Source organism: Ovis canadensis, chromosome 13, assembly GCF_042477335.2.
Source record: "Ovis canadensis isolate MfBH-ARS-UI-01 breed Bighorn chromosome 13, ARS-UI_OviCan_v2, whole genome shotgun sequence".
Classification (NCBI taxonomy): domain Eukaryota; kingdom Metazoa; phylum Chordata; class Mammalia; order Artiodactyla; family Bovidae; genus Ovis; species Ovis canadensis.
In genome coordinates this window covers 642,949-659,936 of record NC_091257.1, presented here as the reverse complement: position 1 = coordinate 659,936, position 16,988 = coordinate 642,949, and positions in this window count along the sequence as shown.

Genomic DNA, 16,988 nt, shown 5'->3' with positions numbered 1-16,988 from the left:
CCCTGCACTGGCCCTTCCCTTCCCTCGCACAGAGCTCTTCCTGCTGGAGCCCTTGGCAGTGTGCAAGCCACCGACCCCTAAGCCCTCCCCAAGGAAGCCTGGGGCCTAGGTGCAAAGGCAAGGCAGGAGCGGAGCTGAGGCCAGGAAGGCGCCAGTGGCGTCTCCCAGCCTCGAGCAGCCTGCTCCTTCCTGGGCAGGAAGCCTAGCAGCGAGGCAAGTCTGGGCAAGGCTCGCCCAGGGCAGAGCAGCCTCGCGCCAGCAACTCTGCCAGAACGGGCCTCTGAGCAGAGCTGGAGCTCTGCCGTCCTGGAGGCGCACTCGGCTCCAGCCAAGTAGGGCTTGAGCCAAACGAGGCTGGGCTGCCTCTTCTTCCCTCGAGGAGGCTCGCCTCCCCGCCAGCTGTTCACTCGGCTTCCAGGTGGGGGCGCTCTGCGCCTCCTGCAGGTCTTGGCTCAGGGGCTGCTTGCCCTGAGCTGGGGCTGTGGGCGGGAGCCCAGGCACGCAGGGGCAGGCCCCAACCAGCTGCACACGTCTCTGCTGGGGAGGAGAGCGCTAGGGAAGCTACGTGTGTGAGGCAGCTGCTGGACTCCCAGGGAGTCAGCCTCCGGGTGTGCGGGGCTGCAGACCCCAGCCACGGGCCCTGGGAGCCTGGTGCACTCCGTGCGGCGCTGAGCCTGGGCGGCCAAGCAACCGCTGGAGGAGCCCTGCACTGGCCCTTCCCTTCCCTCGCACAGAGCTCTTCCTGCTGGAGCCCTTGGCACTCTGCAAGCCACCGGCCACTAAGCCCTCCCCAAGGACGCCTGGGGCCTAGGTGCAAAGGCAAGGCAGGAGCGGAGCTGAGGCCAGGAAGGCGCCAGTGGCGTCTCCCAGCCTCGCGCAGCCTGCTCCTTCCTGGGCAGGAAGCCTAGCAGCGAGGCAAGTCTGGGCAAGGCTCGCCCAGGGCAGAGCAGCCTCGCGCCAGCAACTCTGCCAGAACGGGCCTCTGAGCAGAGCTGGAGCTCTGCCTTCCTGGAGGCGCACTCGGCTCCAGCCAAGTAGGGCTTGAGCCAAACGAGGCTGGGCTGCCTCTTCTTCCCTCGAGGAGGCTCGCCTCCCCGCCAGCTGTTCACTCGGCTTCCAGGTGGGGGCGCTCTGCGCCTCCTGCAGGTCTTGGCTCAGGGGCTGCTTGCCCTGAGCTGGGGCTGTGCGCGGGAGCCCAGGCACGCAGGGGAAGGCCCCAACCAGCTGCACACGTCTCTGCTGGGGAGGAGAGCGCTAGGGAAGCTACGTGTGTGAGGCAGCTGCTGGACTCCCAGGGAGTCAGCCTCCGGGTGTGCGGGGCTGCAGACCCCAGCCAGGGGCCCTGGGAGCCTGGTGCACTCCGTGCGGCGCTGAGCCTGGGCGGCCAAGCAACCGCTGGAGGAGCCCTGCACTGGCCCTTCCCTTCCCTCGCACAGAGCTCTTCCTGCTGGAGCCCTTGGAACTGTGCAAGCCACCGACCCCTAAGCCCTCCCCAAGGACGCCTGGGGCCTAGGTGCAAAGGCAAGGCAGGAGCGGAGCTGAGGCCAGGAAGGCGCCAGTGGCGTCTCCCAGCCTCGCGCAGCCTGCTCCTTCCTGGGCAGGAAGCCTAGCAGCGAGGCAAGTCTGGGCAAGGCTCGCCCAGGGCAGAGCAGCCTCGCGCCAGCAACTCTGCCAGAACGGGCCTCTGAGCAGAGCTGGAGCTCTGCCGTCCTGGAGGCGCACTCGGCTCCAGCCAAGTAGGGCTTGAGCCAAATGAGGCTGGGCTGCCTCTTCTTCCCTCGAGGAGGCTCGCCTCCCCGCCAGCTGTTCACTCGGCTTCCAGGTGGGGGCGCTCTGCGCCTCCTGCAGGTCTTGGCTCAGGGGCTGCTTGCCCTGAGCTGGGGCTGTGTGCGGGAGCCCAGGCACGCAGGGGCAGGCCCCAACCAGCTGCACACGTCTCTGCTGGGGAGGAGAGCGCTAGGGAAGCTACGTGTGTGAGGCAGCTGCTGGGCGCCAAGGGAGTCAGCCTCCGGGTGTGCGGGGCTGCAGACCCCAGCCAGGGGCCCTGGGAGCCTGGTGCACTCCGTGCGGCGCTGAGCCTGGGCGGCCAAGCAACCGCTGGAGGAGCCCTGCACTGGCCCTTCCCTTCCCTCGCACAGAGCTCTTCCTGCTGGAGCCCTTGGCACTGTGCAAGCCACCGACCCCTAAGCCCTCCCCAAGGACGCCTGGGGCCTAGGTGCAAAGGCAAGGCAGGAGCGGAGCTGAGGCCAGGAAGGCGCCAGTGGCGTCTCCCAGCCTCGCGCAGCCTGCTCCTTCCTGGGCAGGAAGCCTAGCAGCGAGGCAAGTCTGGGCAAGGCTCGCCCAGGGCAGAGCAGCCTCGCGCCAGCAACTCTGCCAGAACGGGCCTCTGAGCAGAGCTGGAGCTCTGCCGTCCTGGAGGCGCACTCGGCTCCAGCCAAGTAGGGCTTGAGCCAAACGAGGCTGGGCTGCCTCTTCTTCCCTCGAGGAGGCTCGCCTCCCCGCCAGCTGTTCACTCGGCTTCCAGGTGGGGGCGCTCTGCGCCTCCTGCAGGTCTTGGCTCAGGGGCTGCTTGCCCTGAGCTGGGGCTGTGCGCGGGAGCCCAGGCACGCAGGGGCAGGCCCCAACCAGCGGCACACGTCTCTGCTGGGGAGGAGAGCGCTAGGGAAGCTACGTGTGTGAGGCAGCTGCTGGGCGCCCAGGGAGTCAGCCTCCGGGTGTGCGGGGCTGCAGACCCCAGCCAGGGGCCCTGGGAGCCTGGTGCACTCCGTGTGGCGCTGAGCCTGGGCGGCCAAGCAACCGCTGGAGGAGCCCTGCACTGGCCCTTCCCTTCCCTCGCACAGAGCTCTTCCTGCTGGAGCCCTTGGCAGTGTGCAAGCCACCGGCCCCTAAGCCCTCCCCAAGGACGCCTGGGGCCTAGGTGCAAAGGCAAGGCAGGAGCGGAGCTGAGGCCAGGAAGGCGCCAGGGGCGTCTCCCAGCCTCGCGCAGCCTGCTCCTTCCTGGGCAGGAAGCCTAGCAGCGAGGCAAGTCTGGGCAAGGCTCGCCCAGGGCAGAGCAGCCTCGCGCCAGCAACTCTGCCAGAACGGGCCTCTGAACAGAGCTGGAGCTCTGCCGTCCTGGAGGCGCACTCGGCTCCAGCCAAGTAGGGCTTGAGCCAAACGAGGCTGGGCTGCCTCTTCTTCCCTCGAGGAGGCTCGCCTCCCCGCCAGCTGTTCACTCGGCTTCCAGGTGGGGGCGCTCTGCGCCTCCTGCAGGTCTTGGCTCAGGGGCTGCTTGCCCTGAGCTGGGGCTGTGGGCGGGAGCCCAGGCACGCAGGTGCAGGCCCCAACCAGCTGCACACGTCTCTGCTGGGGAGGAGAGCGCTAGGGAAGCTACGTGTGTGAGGCAGCTGCTGGACTCCCAGGGAGTCAGCCTCCGGGTGTGCGGGGCTGCAGACCCCAGCCACGGGCCCTGGGAGCCTGGTGCACTCCGTGCGGCGCTGAGCCTGGGCGGCCAAGCAACCGCTGGAGGAGCCCTGCACTGGCCCTTCCCTTCCCTCGCACAGAGCTCTTCCTGCTGGAGCCCTTGGCATTGTGCAAGCCACCGGCCCCTAAGCCCTCCCCAAGGACGCCTGGGGCCTAGGTGCAAAGGCAAGGCAGGAGCGGAGCTGAGGCCAGGAAGGCGCCAGTGGCGTCTCCCAGCCTCGCGCAGCCTGCTCCTTCCTGGGCAGGAAGCCTAGCAGCGAGGCAAGTCTGGGAAAGGCTCGCCCAGGGCAGAGCAGCCTCGCGCCAGCAACTCTGCCAGAACGGGCCTCTGAGCAGAGCTGGAGCTCTGCCTTCCTGGAGGCGCACTCGGCTCCAGCCAAGTAGGGCTTGAGCCAAACGAGGCTGGGCTGCCTCTTCTTCCCTCGAGGAGGCTCGCCTCCCCGCCAGCTGTTCACTCGGCTTCCAGGTGGGGGCGCTCTGCGCCTCCTGCAGGTCTTGGCTCAGGGGCTGCTTGCCCTGAGCTGGGGCTGTGCGCGGGAGCCCAGGCACGCAGGGGAAGGCCCCAACCAGCTGCACACGTCTCTGCTGGGGAGGAGAGCGCTAGGGAAGCTACGTGTGTGAGGCAGCTGCTGGACTCCCAGGTAGTCAGCCTCCGGGTGTGCGGGGCTGCAGACCCCAGCCAGGGGCCCTGGGAGCCTGGTGCACTCCGTGCGGCGCTGAGCCTGGGCGGCCAAGCAACCGCTGGAGGAGCCCTGCACTGGCCCTTCCCTTCCCTCGCACAGAGCTCTTCCTGCTGGAGCCCTTGGCACTGTGCAAGCCACCGACCCCTAAGCCCTCCCCAAGGACGCCTGGGGCCTAGGTGCAAAGGCAAGGCAGGAGCGGAGCTGAGGCCAGGAAGGCGCCAGTGGTGTCTCCCAGCCTCGCGCAGCCTGCTCCTTCCTGGGCAGGAAGCCTAGCAGCGAGGCAAGTCTGGGCAAGGCTCGCCCAGGGCAGAGCAGCCTCGCGCCAGCAACTCTGCCAGAACGGGCCTCTGAGCAGAGCTGGAGCTCTGCCGTCCGGGAGGCGCACTCGGCTCCAGCCAAGTAGGGCTTGAGCCAAACGAGGCTGGGCTGCCTCTTCTTCCCTCGAGGAGGCTCGCCTCCCCGCCAGCTGTTCACTCGGCTTCCAGGTGGGGGCGCTCTGCGCCTCCTGCAGGTCTTGGCTCAGGGGCTGCTTGCCCTGAGCTGGGGCTGTGGGCGGGAGCCCAGGCACGCAGGGGCAGGCCCCAACCAGCTGCACACGTCTCTGCTGGGGAGGAGAGCGCTAGGGAAGCTACGTGTGTGAGGCAGCTGCTGGGCGCCCAGGGAGTCAGCCTCCGGGTGTGCGGGGCTGCAGACCCCAGCCAGGGGCCCTGGGAGCCTGGTGCACTCCGTGCGGCGCTGAGCCTGGGCGGCCAAGCAACCGCTGGAGGAGCCCTGCACTGGCCCTTCCCTTCCCTCGCACAGAGCTCTTCCTGCTGGAGCCCTTGGCAGTGTGCAAGCCACCGGCCCCTAAGCCCTCCCCAAGGACGCCTGGGGCCTAGGTGCAAAGGCAAGGCAGGAGCGGAGCTGAGGCCAGGAAGGCGCCAGTGGCGTCTCCCAGCCTCGCGCAGCCTGCTCCTTCCTGGGCAGGAAGCCTAGCAGCGAGGCAAGTCTGGGCAAGGCTCGCCCAGGGCAGAGCAGCCTCGCGCCAGCAACTCTGCCAGAACGGGCCTCTGAGCAGAGCTGGAGCTCTGCCGTCCTGGAGGCGCACTCGGCTCCAGCCAAGTAGGGCTTGAGCCAAACGAGGCTGGGCTGCCTCTTCTTCCCTCGAGGAGGCTCGCCTCCCCGCCAGCTGTTCACTCGGCTTCCAGGTGGGGGCGCTCTGCGCCTCCTGCAGGTCTTGGCTCAGGGGCTGCTTGCCCTGAGCTGGGGCTGTGCGCGGGAGCCCAGGCACGCAGGGGCAGGCCCCAACCAGCTGCACACGTCTCTGCTGGGGAGGAGAGCGCTAGGGAAGCTACGTGTGTGAGGCAGCTGCTGGACTCCCAGGGAGTCAGCCTCCGGGTGTGCGGGGCTGCAGACCCCAGCCAGGGGCCCTGGGAGCCTGGTGCACTCCGTGTGGCGCTGAGCCTGGGCGGCCAAGCAACCGCTGGAGGAGCCCTGCACTGGCCCTTCCCTTCCCTCGCACAGAGCTCTTCCTGCTGGAGCCCTTGGCAGTGTGCAAGCCACCGGCCCCTAAGCCCTCCCCAAGGACGCCTGGGGCCTAGGTGCAAAGGCAAGGCAGGAGCGGAGCTGAGGCCAGGAAGGCGCCAGGGGCGTCTCCCAGCCTCGCGCAGCCTGCTCCTTCCTGGGCAGGAAGCCTAGCAGCGAGGCAAGTCTGGGCAAGGCTCGCCCAGGGCAGAGCAGCCTCGCGCCAGCAACTCTGCCAGAACGGGCCTCTGAGCAGAGCTGGAGCTCTGCCGTCCTGGAAGCGCACTCGGCTCCAGCCAAGTAGGGCTTGAGCCAAACGAGGCTGGGCTGCCTCTTCTTCCCTCGAGGAGGCTCGCCTCCCCGCCAGCTGTTCACTCGGCTTCCAGGTGGGGGCGCTCTGCGCCTCCTGCAGGTCTTGGCTCAGGGGCTGCTTGCCCTGAGCTGGGGCTGTGGGCGGGAGCCCAGGCACGCAGGGGCAGGCCCCAAACAGCTGCACACGTCTCTGCTGGGGAGGAGAGCGCTAGGGAAGCTACGTGTGTGAGGCAGCTGCTGGACTCCCAGGGAGTCAGCCTCCGGGTGTGCGGGGCTGCAGACCCCAGCCACGGGCCCTGGGAGCCTGGTGCACTCCGTGCGGCGCTGAGCCTGGGCGGCCAAGCAACCGCTGGAGGAGCCCTGCACTGGCCCTTCCCTTCCCTCGCACAGAGCTCTTCCTGCTGGAGCCCTTGGTAGTGTGCAAGCCACCGGCCCCTAAGCCCTCCCCAAGGACGCCTGGGGCCTATGTGCAAAGGCAAGGCAGGAGCGGAGCTGAGGCCAGGAAGGCGCCAGTGGCGTCTCCCAGCCTCGCGCAGCCTGCTCCTTCCTGGGCAGGAAGCCTAGCAGCGAGGCAAGTCTGGGCAAGGCTCGCCCAGGGCAGAGCAGCCTCGCGCCAGCAACTCTGCCAGAACGGGCCTCTGAGCAGAGCTGGAGCTCTGCCTTCCTGGAGGCGCACTCGGCTCCAGCCAAGTAGGGCTTGAGCCAAACGAGGCTGGGCTGCCTCTTCTTCCCTCGAGGAGGCTCGCCTCCCCGCCAGCTGTTCACTCGGCTTCCAGGTGGGGGCGCTCTGCGCCTCCTGCAGGTCTTGGCTCAGGGGCTGCTTGCCCTGAGCTGGGGCTGTGCGCGGGAGCCCAGGCACGCAGGGGCAGGCCCCAACCAGCTGCACACGTCTCTGCTGGGGAGGAGAGCGCTAGGGAAGCTACGTGTGTGAGGCAGCTGCTGGGCGCCCAGGGAGTCAGCCTCCGGGTGTGCGGGGCTGCAGACCCCAGCCAGGGGCCCTGGGAGCCTGGTGCACTCCGTGCGGCGCTGAGCCTGGGCGGCCAAGCAACCGCTGGAGGAGCCCTGCACTGGCCCTTCCCTTCCCTCGCACAGAGCTCTTCCTGCTGGAGCCCTTGGCAGTGTGCAAGCCACCGGCCCCTAAGCCCTCCCCAAGGACGCCTGGGGCCTAGGTGCAAAGGCAAGGCAGGAGCGGAGCTGAGGCCAGGAAGGCGCCAGTGGCGTCTCCCAGCCTCGCGCAGCCTGCTCCTTCCTGGGCAGGAAGCCTAGCAGCGAGGCAAGTCTGGGCAAGGCTCGCCCAGGGCAGAGCAGCCTCGCGCCAGCAACTCTGCCAGAACGGGCCTCTGAGCAGAGCTGGAGCTCTGCCGTCCGGGAGGCGCACTCGGCTCCAGCCAAGTAGGGCTTGAGCCAAACGAGGCTGGGCTGCCTCTTCTTCCCTCGAGGAGGCTCGCCTCCCCGCCAGCTGTTCACTCGGCTTCCAGGTGGGGGCGCTCTGCGCCTCCTGCAGGTCTTGGCTCAGGGGCTGCTTGCCCTGAGCTGGGGCTGTGGGCGGGAGCCCAGGCACGCAGGGGCAGGCCCCAACCAGCTGCACACGTCTCTGCTGGGGAGGAGAGCGCTAGGGAAGCTACGTGTGTGAGGCAGCTGCTGGGCGCCCAGGGAGTCAGCCTCCGGGTGTGCGGGGCTGCAGACCCCAGCCAGGGGCCCTGGGAGCCTGGTGCACTCCGTGCGGCGCTGAGCCTGGGCGGCCAAGCAACCGCTGGAGGAGCCCTGCACTGGCCCTTCCCTTCCCTCGCACAGAGCTCTTCCTGCTGGAGCCCTTGGCAGTGTGCAAGCCACCGGCCCCTAAGCCCTCCCCAAGGACGCCTGGGGCCTAGGTGCAAAGGCAAGGCAGGAGCGGAGCTGAGGCCAGGAAGGCGCCAGTGGCGTCTCCCAGCCTCGCGCAGCCTGCTCCTTCCTGGGCAGGAAGCCTAGCAGCGAGGCAAGTCTGGGCAAGGCTCGCCCAGGGCAGAGCAGCCTCGCGCCAGCAACTCTGCCAGAACGGGCCTCTGAGCAGAGCTGGAGCTCTGCCGTCCGGGAGGCGCACTCGGCTCCAGCCAAGTAGGGCTTGAGCCAAACGAGGCTGGGCTGCCTCTTCTTCCCTCGAGGAGGCTCGCCTCCCCGCCAGCTGTTCACTCGGCTTCCAGGTGGGGGCGCTCTGCGCCTCCTGCAGGTCTTGGCTCAGGGGCTGCTTGCCCTGAGCTGGGGCTGTGCGCGGGAGCCCAGGCACGCAGGGGCAGGCCCCAACCAGCTGCACACGTCTCTGCTGGGGAGGAGAGCGCTAGGGAAGCTACGTGTGTGAGGCAGCTGCTGGACTCCCAGGGAGTCAGCCTCCGGGTGTGCGGGGCTGCAGACCCCAGCCAGGGGCCCTGGGAGCCTGGTGCACTCCGTGTGGCGCTGAGCCTGGGCGGCCAAGCAACCGCTGGAGGAGCCCTGCACTGGCCCTTCCCTTCCCTCGCACAGAGCTCTTCCTGCTGGAGCCCTTGGCAGTGTGCAAGCCACCGGCCCCTAAGCCCTCCCCAAGGACGCCTGGGGCCTAGGTGCAAAGGCAAGGCAGGAGCGGAGCTGAGGCCAGGAAGGCGCCAGGGGCGTCTCCCAGCCTCGCGCAGCCTGCTCCTTCCTGGGCAGGAAGCCTAGCAGCGAGGCAAGTCTGGGCAAGGCTCGCCCAGGGCAGAGCAGCCTCGCGCCAGCAACTCTGCCAGAACGGGCCTCTGAGCAGAGCTGGAGCTCTGCCGTCCTGGAGGCGCACTCGGCTCCAGCCAAGTAGGGCTTGAGCCAAACGAGGCTGGGCTGCCTCTTCTTCCCTCGAGGAGGCTCGCCTCCCCGCCAGCTGTTCACTCGGCTTCCAGGTGGGGGCGCTCTGCGCCTCCTGCAGGTCTTGGCTCAGGGGCTGCTTGCCCTGAGCTGGGGCTGTGCGCGGGAGCCCAGGCACGCAGGGGCAGGCCCCAACCAGCTGCACACGTCTGTGCTGGGGAGGAGAGCGCTAGGGAAGCTACGTGTGTGAGGCAGCTGCTGGACTCCCAGGGAGTCAGCCTCCGGGTGTGCGGGGCTGCAGACCCCAGCCAGGGGCCCTGGGAGCCTGGTGCACTCCGTGTGGCGCTGAGCCTGGGCGGCCAAGCAACCGCTGGAGGAGCCCTGCACTGGCCCTTCCCTTCCCTCGCACAGAGCTCTTCCTGCTGGAGCCCTTGGCAGTGTGCAAGCCACCGGCCCCTAAGCCCTCCCCAAGGACGCCTGGGGCCTAGGTGCAAAGGCAAGGCAGGAGCGGAGCTGAGGCCAGGAAGGCGCCAGGGGCGTCTCCCAGCCTCGCGCAGCCTGCTCCTTCCTGGGCAGGAAGCCTAGCAGCGAGGCAAGTCTGGGCAAGGCTCGCCCAGGGCAGAGCAGCCTCGCGCCAGCAACTCTGCCAGAACGGGCCTCTGAGCAGAGCTGGAGCTCTGCCGTCCTGGAAGCGCACTCGGCTCCAGCCAAGTAGGGCTTGAGCCAAACGAGGCTGGGCTGCCTCTTCTTCCCTCGAGGAGGCTCGCCTCCCCGCCAGCTGTTCACTCGGCTTCCAGGTGGGGGCGCTCTGCGGCTCCTGCAGGTCTTGGCTCAGGGGCTGCTTGCCCTGAGCTGGGGCTGTGGGCGGGAGCCCAGGCACGCAGGGGCAGGCCCCAAACAGCTGCACACGTCTCTGCTGGGGAGGAGAGCGCTAGGGAAGCTACGTGTGTGAGGCAGCTGCTGGACTCCCAGGGAGTCAGCCTCCGGGTGTGCGGGGCTGCAGACCCCAGCCACGGGCCCTGGGAGCCTGGTGCACTCCGTGCGGCGCTGAGCCTGGGCGGCCAAGCAACCGCTGGAGGAGCCCTGCACTGGCCCTTCCCTTCCCTCGCACAGAGCTCTTCCTGCTGGAGCCCTTGGTAGTGTGCAAGCCACCGGCCCCTAAGCCCTCCCCAAGGACGCCTGGGGCCTATGTGCAAAGGCAAGGCAGGAGCGGAGCTGAGGCCAGGAAGGCGCCAGTGGCGTCTCCCAGCCTCGCGCAGCCTGCTCCTTCCTGGGCAGGAAGCCTAGCAGCGAGGCAAGTCTGGGCAAGGCTCGCCCAGGGCAGAGCAGCCTCGCGCCAGCAACTCTGCCAGAACGGGCCTCTGAGCAGAGCTGGAGCTCTGCCTTCCTGGAGGCGCACTCGGCTCCAGCCAAGTAGGGCTTGAGCCAAACGAGGCTGGGCTGCCTCTTCTTCCCTCGAGGAGGCTCGCCTCCCCGCCAGCTGTTCACTCGGCTTCCAGGTGGGGGCGCTCTGCGCCTCCTGCAGGTCTTGGCTCAGGGGCTGCTTGCCCTGAGCTGGGGCTGTGCGCGGGAGCCCAGGCACGCAGGGGAAGGCCCCAACCAGCTGCACACGTCTCTGCTGGGGAGGAGAGCGCTAGGGAAGCTACGTGTGTGAGGCAGCTGCTGGACTCCCAGGTAGTCAGCCTCCGGGTGTGCGGGGCTGCAGACCCCAGCCAGGGGCCCTGGGAGCCTGGTGCACTCCGTGCGGCGCTGAGCCTGGGCGGCCAAGCAACCGCTGGAGGAGCCCTGCACTGGCCCTTCCCTTCCCTCGCACAGAGCTCTTCCTGCTGGAGCCCTTGGCACTGTGCAAGCCACCGACCCCTAAGCCCTCCCCAAGGACGCCTGGGGCCTAGGTGCAAAGGCAAGGCAGGAGCGGAGCTGAGGCCAGGAAGGCGCCAGTGGTGTCTCCCAGCCTCGCGCAGCCTGCTCCTTCCTGGGCAGGAAGCCTAGCAGCGAGGCAAGTCTGGGCAAGGCTCGCCCAGGGCAGAGCAGCCTCGCGCCAGCAACTCTGCCAGAACGGGCCTCTCAGCAGAGCTGGAGCTCTGCCGTCCTGGAGGCGCACTCGGCTCCAGCCAAGTAGGGCTTGAGCCAAACGAGGCTGGGCTGCCTCTTCTTCCCTCGAGGAGGCTCGCCTCCCCGCCAGCTGTTCACTCGGCTTCCAGGTGGGGGCGCTCTGCGCCTCCTGCAGGTCTTGGCTCAGGGGCTGCTTGCCCTGAGCTGGGGCTGTGGGCGGGAGCCCAGGCACGCAAGGGCAGGCCCCAACCAGCTGCACACGTCTCTGCTGGGGAGGAGAGCGCTAGGGAAGCTACGTGTGTGAGGCAGCTGCTGGGCGCCCAGGGAGTCAGCCTCCGGGTGTGCGGGGCTGCAGACCCCAGCCAGGGGCCCTGGGAGCCTGGTGCACTCCGTGCGGCGCTGAGCCTGGGCGGCCAAGCAACCGCTGGAGGAGCCCTGCACTGGCCCTTCCCTTCCCTCGCACAGAGCTCTTCCTGCTGGAGCCCTTGGCACTCTGCAAGCCACCGGCCCCTAAGCCCTCCCCAAGGACGCCTGGGGCCTAGGTGCAAAGGCAAGGCAGGAGCGGAGCTGAGGCCAGGAAGGCGCCAGTGGCGTCTCCCAGCCTCGCGCAGCCTGCTCCTTCCTGGGCAGGAAGCCTAGCAGCGAGGCAAGTCTGGGCAAGGCTCGCCCAGGGCAGAGCAGCCTCGCGCCAGCAACTCTGCCAGAACGGGCCTCTGAGCAGAGCTGGAGCTCTGCCGTCCGGGAGGCGCACTCGGCTCCAGCCAAGTAGGGCTTGAGCCAAACGAGGCTGGGCTGCCTCTTCTTCCCTCGAGGAGGCTCGCCTCCCCGCCAGCTGTTCACTCGGCTTCCAGGTGGGGGCGCTCTGCGCCTCCTGCAGGTCTTGGCTCAGGGGCTGCTTGCCCTGAGCTGGGGCTGTGGGCGGGAGCCCAGGCACGCAGGGGCAGGCCACAACCAGCTGCACACGTCTCTGCTGAGGAGGAGAGCGCTAGGGAAGCTACGTGTGTGAGGCAGCTGCTGGACTCCCAGGGAGTCAGCCTCTGGGTGTGCGGGGCTGCAGAACCCAGCCAGGGGCCCTGGGAGCCTGGTGCACTCCGTGCGGCGCTGAGCCTGGGTGGCCAAGCAACCGATGGAGGAGCCCTGCACTGGCCCTTCCCTTCCCTCGCACAGAGCTCTTCCTGCTGGAGCCCTTGGCAGTGTGCAAGCCACCGGCCCCTAAGCCCTCCCCAAGGACGCCTGGGGCCTAGGTGCAAAGGCAAGGCAGGAGCGGAGCTGAGGCCAGGAAGGCGCCAGTGGCGTCTCCCAGCCTCGCGCAGCCTGCTCCTTCCTGGGCAGGAAGCCTAGCAGCGAGGCAAGTCTGGGCAAGGCTCGCCCAGGGCAGAGCAGCCTCGCGCCAGCAACTCTGCCAGAACGGGCCTCTGAGCAGAGCTGGAGCTCTGCCGTCCTGGAGGCGCACTCGGCTCCAGCCAAGTAGGGCTTGAGCCAAACGAGGCTGGGCTGCCTCTTCTTCCCTCGAGGAGGCTCGCCTCCCCGCCAGCTGTTCACTCGGCTTCCAGGTGGGGGCGCTCTGCGCCTCCTGCAGGTCTTGGCTCAGGGGCTGCTTGCCCTGAGCTGGGGCTGTGCGCGGGAGCCCAGGCACGCAGGGGCAGGCCCCAACCAGCTGCACACGTCTCTGCTGGGGAGGAGAGCGCTAGGGAAGCTACGTGTGTGAGGCAGCTGCTGGACTCCCAGGGAGTCAGCCTCCGGGTGTGCGGGGCTGCAGACCCCAGCCACGGGCCCTGGGAGCCTGGTGCACTCCGTGTGGCGCTGAGCCTGGGCGGCCAAGCAACCGCTGGAGGAGCCCTGCACTGGCCCTTCCCTTCCCTCGCACAGAGCTCTTCCTGCTGGAGCCCTTGGCACTCTGCAAGCCACCGGCCACTAAGCCCTCCCCAAGGACGCCTGGGGCCTAGGTGCAAAGGCAAGGCAGGAGCGGAGCTGAGGCCAGGAAGGCGCCAGTGGCGTCTCCCAGCCTCGCGCAGCCTGCTCCTTCCTGGGCAGGAAGCCTAGCAGCGAGGCAAGTCTGGGCAAGGCTCGCCCAGGGCAGAGCAGCCTCGCGCCAGCAACTCTGCCAGAACGGGCCTCTGAGCAGAGCTGGAGCTCTGCCTTCCTGGAGGCGCACTCGGCTCCAGCCAAGTAGGGCTTGAGCCAAACGAGGCTGGGCTGCCTCTTCTTCCCTCGAGGAGGCTCGCCTCCCCGCCAGCTGTTCACTCGGCTTCCAGGTGGGGGCGCTCTGCGCCTCCTGCAGGTCTTGGCTCAGGGGCTGCTTGCCCTGAGCTGGGGCTGTGCGCGGGAGCCCAGGCACGCAGGGGAAGGCCCCAACCAGCTGCACACGTCTCTGCTGGGGAGGAGAGCGCTAGGGAAGCTACGTGTGTGAGGCAGCTGCTGGACTCCCAGGTAGTCAGCCTCCGGGTGTGCGGGGCTGCAGACCCCAGCCAGGGGCCCTGGGAGCCTGGTGCACTCCGTGCGGCGCTGAGCCTGGGCGGCCAAGCAACCGCTGGAGGAGCCCTGCACTGGCCCTTCCCTTCCCTCGCACAGAGCTCTTCCTAATGGAGCCCTTGGAACTGTGCAAGCCACCGACCCCTAAGCCCTCCCCAAGGACGCCTGGGGCCTAGGTGCAAAGGCAAGGCAGGAGCGGAGCTGAGGCCAGGAAGGCGCCAGTGGCGTCTCCCAGCCTCGCGCAGCCTGCTCCTTCCTGGGCAGGAAGCCTAGCAGCGAGGCAAGTCTGGGCAAGGCTCGCCCAGGGCAGAGCAGCCTCGCGCCAGCAACTCTGCCAGAACGGGCCTCTGAGCAGAGCTGGAGCTCTGCCGTCCTGGAGGCGCACTCGGCTCCAGCCAAGTAGGGCTTGAGCCAAACGAGGCTGGGCTGCCTCTTCTTCCCTCGAGGAGGCTCGCCTCCCCGCCAGCTGTTCACTCGGCTTCCAGGTGGGGGCGCTCTGCGCCTCCTGCAGGTCTTGGCTCAGGGGCTGCTTGCCCTGAGCTGGGGCTGTGGGCGGGAGCCCAGGCACGCAGGGGCAGGCCCCAACTAGCTGCACACGTCTCTGCTGGGGAGGAGAGCGCTAGGGAAGCTACGTGTGTGAGGCAGCTGCTGGGCGCCCAGGGAGTCAGCCTCCGGGTGTGCGGGGCTGCAGACCCCAGCCAGGGGCCCTGGGAGCCTGGTGCACTCCGTGCGGCGCTGAGCCTGGGCGGCCAAGCAACCGCTGGAGGAGCCCTGCACTGGCCCTTCCCTTCCCTCGCACAGAGCTCTTCCTGCTGGAGCCCTTGGCAGTGTGCAAGCCACCGGCCCCTAAGCCCTCCCCAAGGACGCCTGGGGCCTAGGTGCAAAGGCAAGGCAGGAGCGGAGCTGAGGCCAGGAAGGCGCCAGTGGCGTCTCCCAGCCTCGCGCAGCCTGCTCCTTCCTGGGCAGGAAGCCTAGCAGCGAGGCAAGTCTGGGCAAGGCTCGCCCAGGGCAGAGCAGCCTCGCGCCAGCAACTCGGCTAGAACGGGCCTCTGAGCAGAGCTGTAGCTCTGCCGTCCTGGAGGCGCACTCGGCTCCAGCCAAGTAGGGCTTGAGCCAAACGAGGCTGGGCTGCCTCTTCTTCCCTCGAGGAGGCTCGCCTCCCCGCCAGCTGTTCACTCGGCTTCCAGGTGGGGGCGCTCTGCGCCTCCTGCAGGTCTTGGCTCAGGGGCTGCTTGCCCTGAGCTGGGGCTGTGCGCGGGAGCCCAGGCACGCAGGGGCAGGCCCCAACCAGCTGCACACGTCTCTGCTGGGGAGGAGAGCGCTAGGGAAGCTACGTGTGTGAGGCAGCTGCTGGACTCCCAGGGAGTCAGCCTCCGGGTGTGCGGGGCTGCAGACCCCAGCCAGGGGCCCTGGGAGCCTGGTGCACTCCGTGTGGCGCTGAGCCTGGGCGGCCAAGCAACCGCTGGAGGAGCCCTGCACTGGCCCTTCCCTTCCCTCGCACAGAGCTCTTCCTGCTGGAGCCCTTGGCACTCTGCAAGCCACCGGCCCCTAAGCCCTCCCCAAGGACGCCTGGGGCCTAGGTGCAAAGGCAAGGCAGGAGCGGAGCTGAGGCCAGGAAGGCGCCAGGGGCGTCTCCCAGCCTCGCGCAGCCTGCTCCTTCCTGGGCAGGAAGCCTAGCCGCGAGGCAAGTCTGGGCAAGGCTCGCCCAGGGCAGAGCAGCCTCGCGCCAGCAACTCTGCCAGAACGGGCCTCTGAGCAGAGCTGGAGCTCTGCCGTCCTGGAGGCGCACTCGGCTCCAGCCAAGTAGGGCTTGAGCCAAACGAGGCTGGGCTGCCTCTTCTTCCCTCGAGGAGGCTCGCCTCCCCGCCAGCTGTTCACTCGGCTTCCAGGTGGGGGCGCTCTGCGCCTCCTGCAGGTCTTGGCTCAGGGGCTGCTTGCCCTGAGCTGGGGCTGTGGGCGGGAGCCCAGGCACGCAGGGGCAGGCCCCAACTAGCTGCACACGTCTCTGCTGGGGAGGAGAGCGCTAGGGAAGCTACGTGTGTGAGGCAGCTGCTGGACTCCCAGGGAGTCAGCCTCCGGGTGTGCGGGGCTGCAGACCCCAGCCACGGGCCCTGGGAGCCTGGTGCACTCCGTGCGGCGCTGAGCCTGGGCGGCCAAGCAACCGCTGGAGGAGCCCTGCACTGGCCCTTCCCTTCCCTCGCACAGAGCTCTTCCTGCTGGAGCCCTTGGTAGTGTGCAAGCCACCGGCCCCTAAGCCCTCCCCAAGGACGCCTGGGGCCTAGGTGCAAAGGCAAGGCAGGAGCGGAGCTGAGGCCAGGAAGGCGCCAGTGGCGTCTCCCAGCCTCGCGCAGCCTGCTCCTTCCTGGGCAGGAAGCCTAGCAGCGAGGCAAGTCTGGGCAAGGCTCGCCCAGGGCAGAGCAGCCTCGCGCCAGCAACTCTGCCAGAACGGGCCTCTGAGCAGAGCTGGAGCTCTGCCGTCCTGGAGGCGCACTCGGCTCCAGCCAAGTAGGGCTTGAGCCAAACGAGGCTGTGCTGCCTCTTCTTCCCTCGAGGAGGCTCGCCTCCCCGCCAGCTGTTCACTCGGCTTCCAGTTGGGGGCGCTCTTCGCCTCCTGCAGGTCTTGGCTCAGGGGCTGCTTGCCCTGAGCTGGAGCTGTGCGCAGGAGCCCAGACACGCAGGGCAGGACCCAACCAGCTGCACACGTCTCTGCTGGGGAGGAGAGCGCTAGGGAAGCTACGTGTGTGAGGCAGCTGCTGGGCGCCCAGGGAGTCAGCCTCCGGGTGTGCGGGGCTGCAGACCCCAGCCAGGGGCCCTGGGAGCCTGGTGCACTCCGTGCGGCGCTGAGCCTGGGCGGCCAAGCAACCGCTGGAGGAGCCCTGCACTGGCCCTTCCCTTCCCTCGCACAGAGCTCTTCCTGCTGGAGCCCTTGGCACTGTGCAAGCCACCCACCCCTAAGCCCTCCCCAAGGAGGCCTGGGGCCTAGGTGCAAAGGCAAGGCAGGAGCGGAGCTGAGGCCATGAAGGCGCCAGTGGCGTCTCCCAGCCTCGCGCAGCCTGCTCCTTCCTGGGCAGGAAGCCTAGCAGCGAGGCAAGTCTGGGCAAGGCTCGCCCAGGGCAGAGCAGCCTCGCGCCAGCAACTCTGCCAGAACGGGCCTCTGAGCAGAGCTGGAGCTCTGCCGTCCTGGAGGCGCACTCGGCTCCAGCCAAGTAGGGCTTGAGCCAAAAGAGGCTGTGCTGCCTCTTCTTCCCTCGAGGAGGCTCGCCTCCCCGCCAGCTGTTCACTCGGCTTCCAGGTGGGGGCGCTCTTCGCCTCTTGCAGGTCTTGGCTCAGGGGCTGCTTGCCCTGTACTGGGGCTGTGCGCAGGAGCCCAGGCACGCAGGGGCAGGCCCCAACCAGCTGCACACGTCTCTGCTGGGGAGGAGAGCGCTAGGGAAGCTACGTGTGTGAGGCAGCTGCTGGGCGCCCAGGGAGTCAGCCTCCGGGTGTGCGGGGCTGCAGACCCCAGCCAGGGCCCTGGGAGCCTGGGGCACTCCGTGCGGCGCTGAGTCTGGGCGGCCAAGCCACCGCTGGAAGAGCCCTGCACTGGCCCTTCCCTTCCCTCGCACAGAGCTCTTCCTGCTGGAGCCCTTGGCACTCTGCACGACACCGGCCCCTAAGCCCTCCCCAAGGACGCCTGGGGCCTAGGTTCAAAGGCAAGGCAGGAGCGGAGCTGAGGCC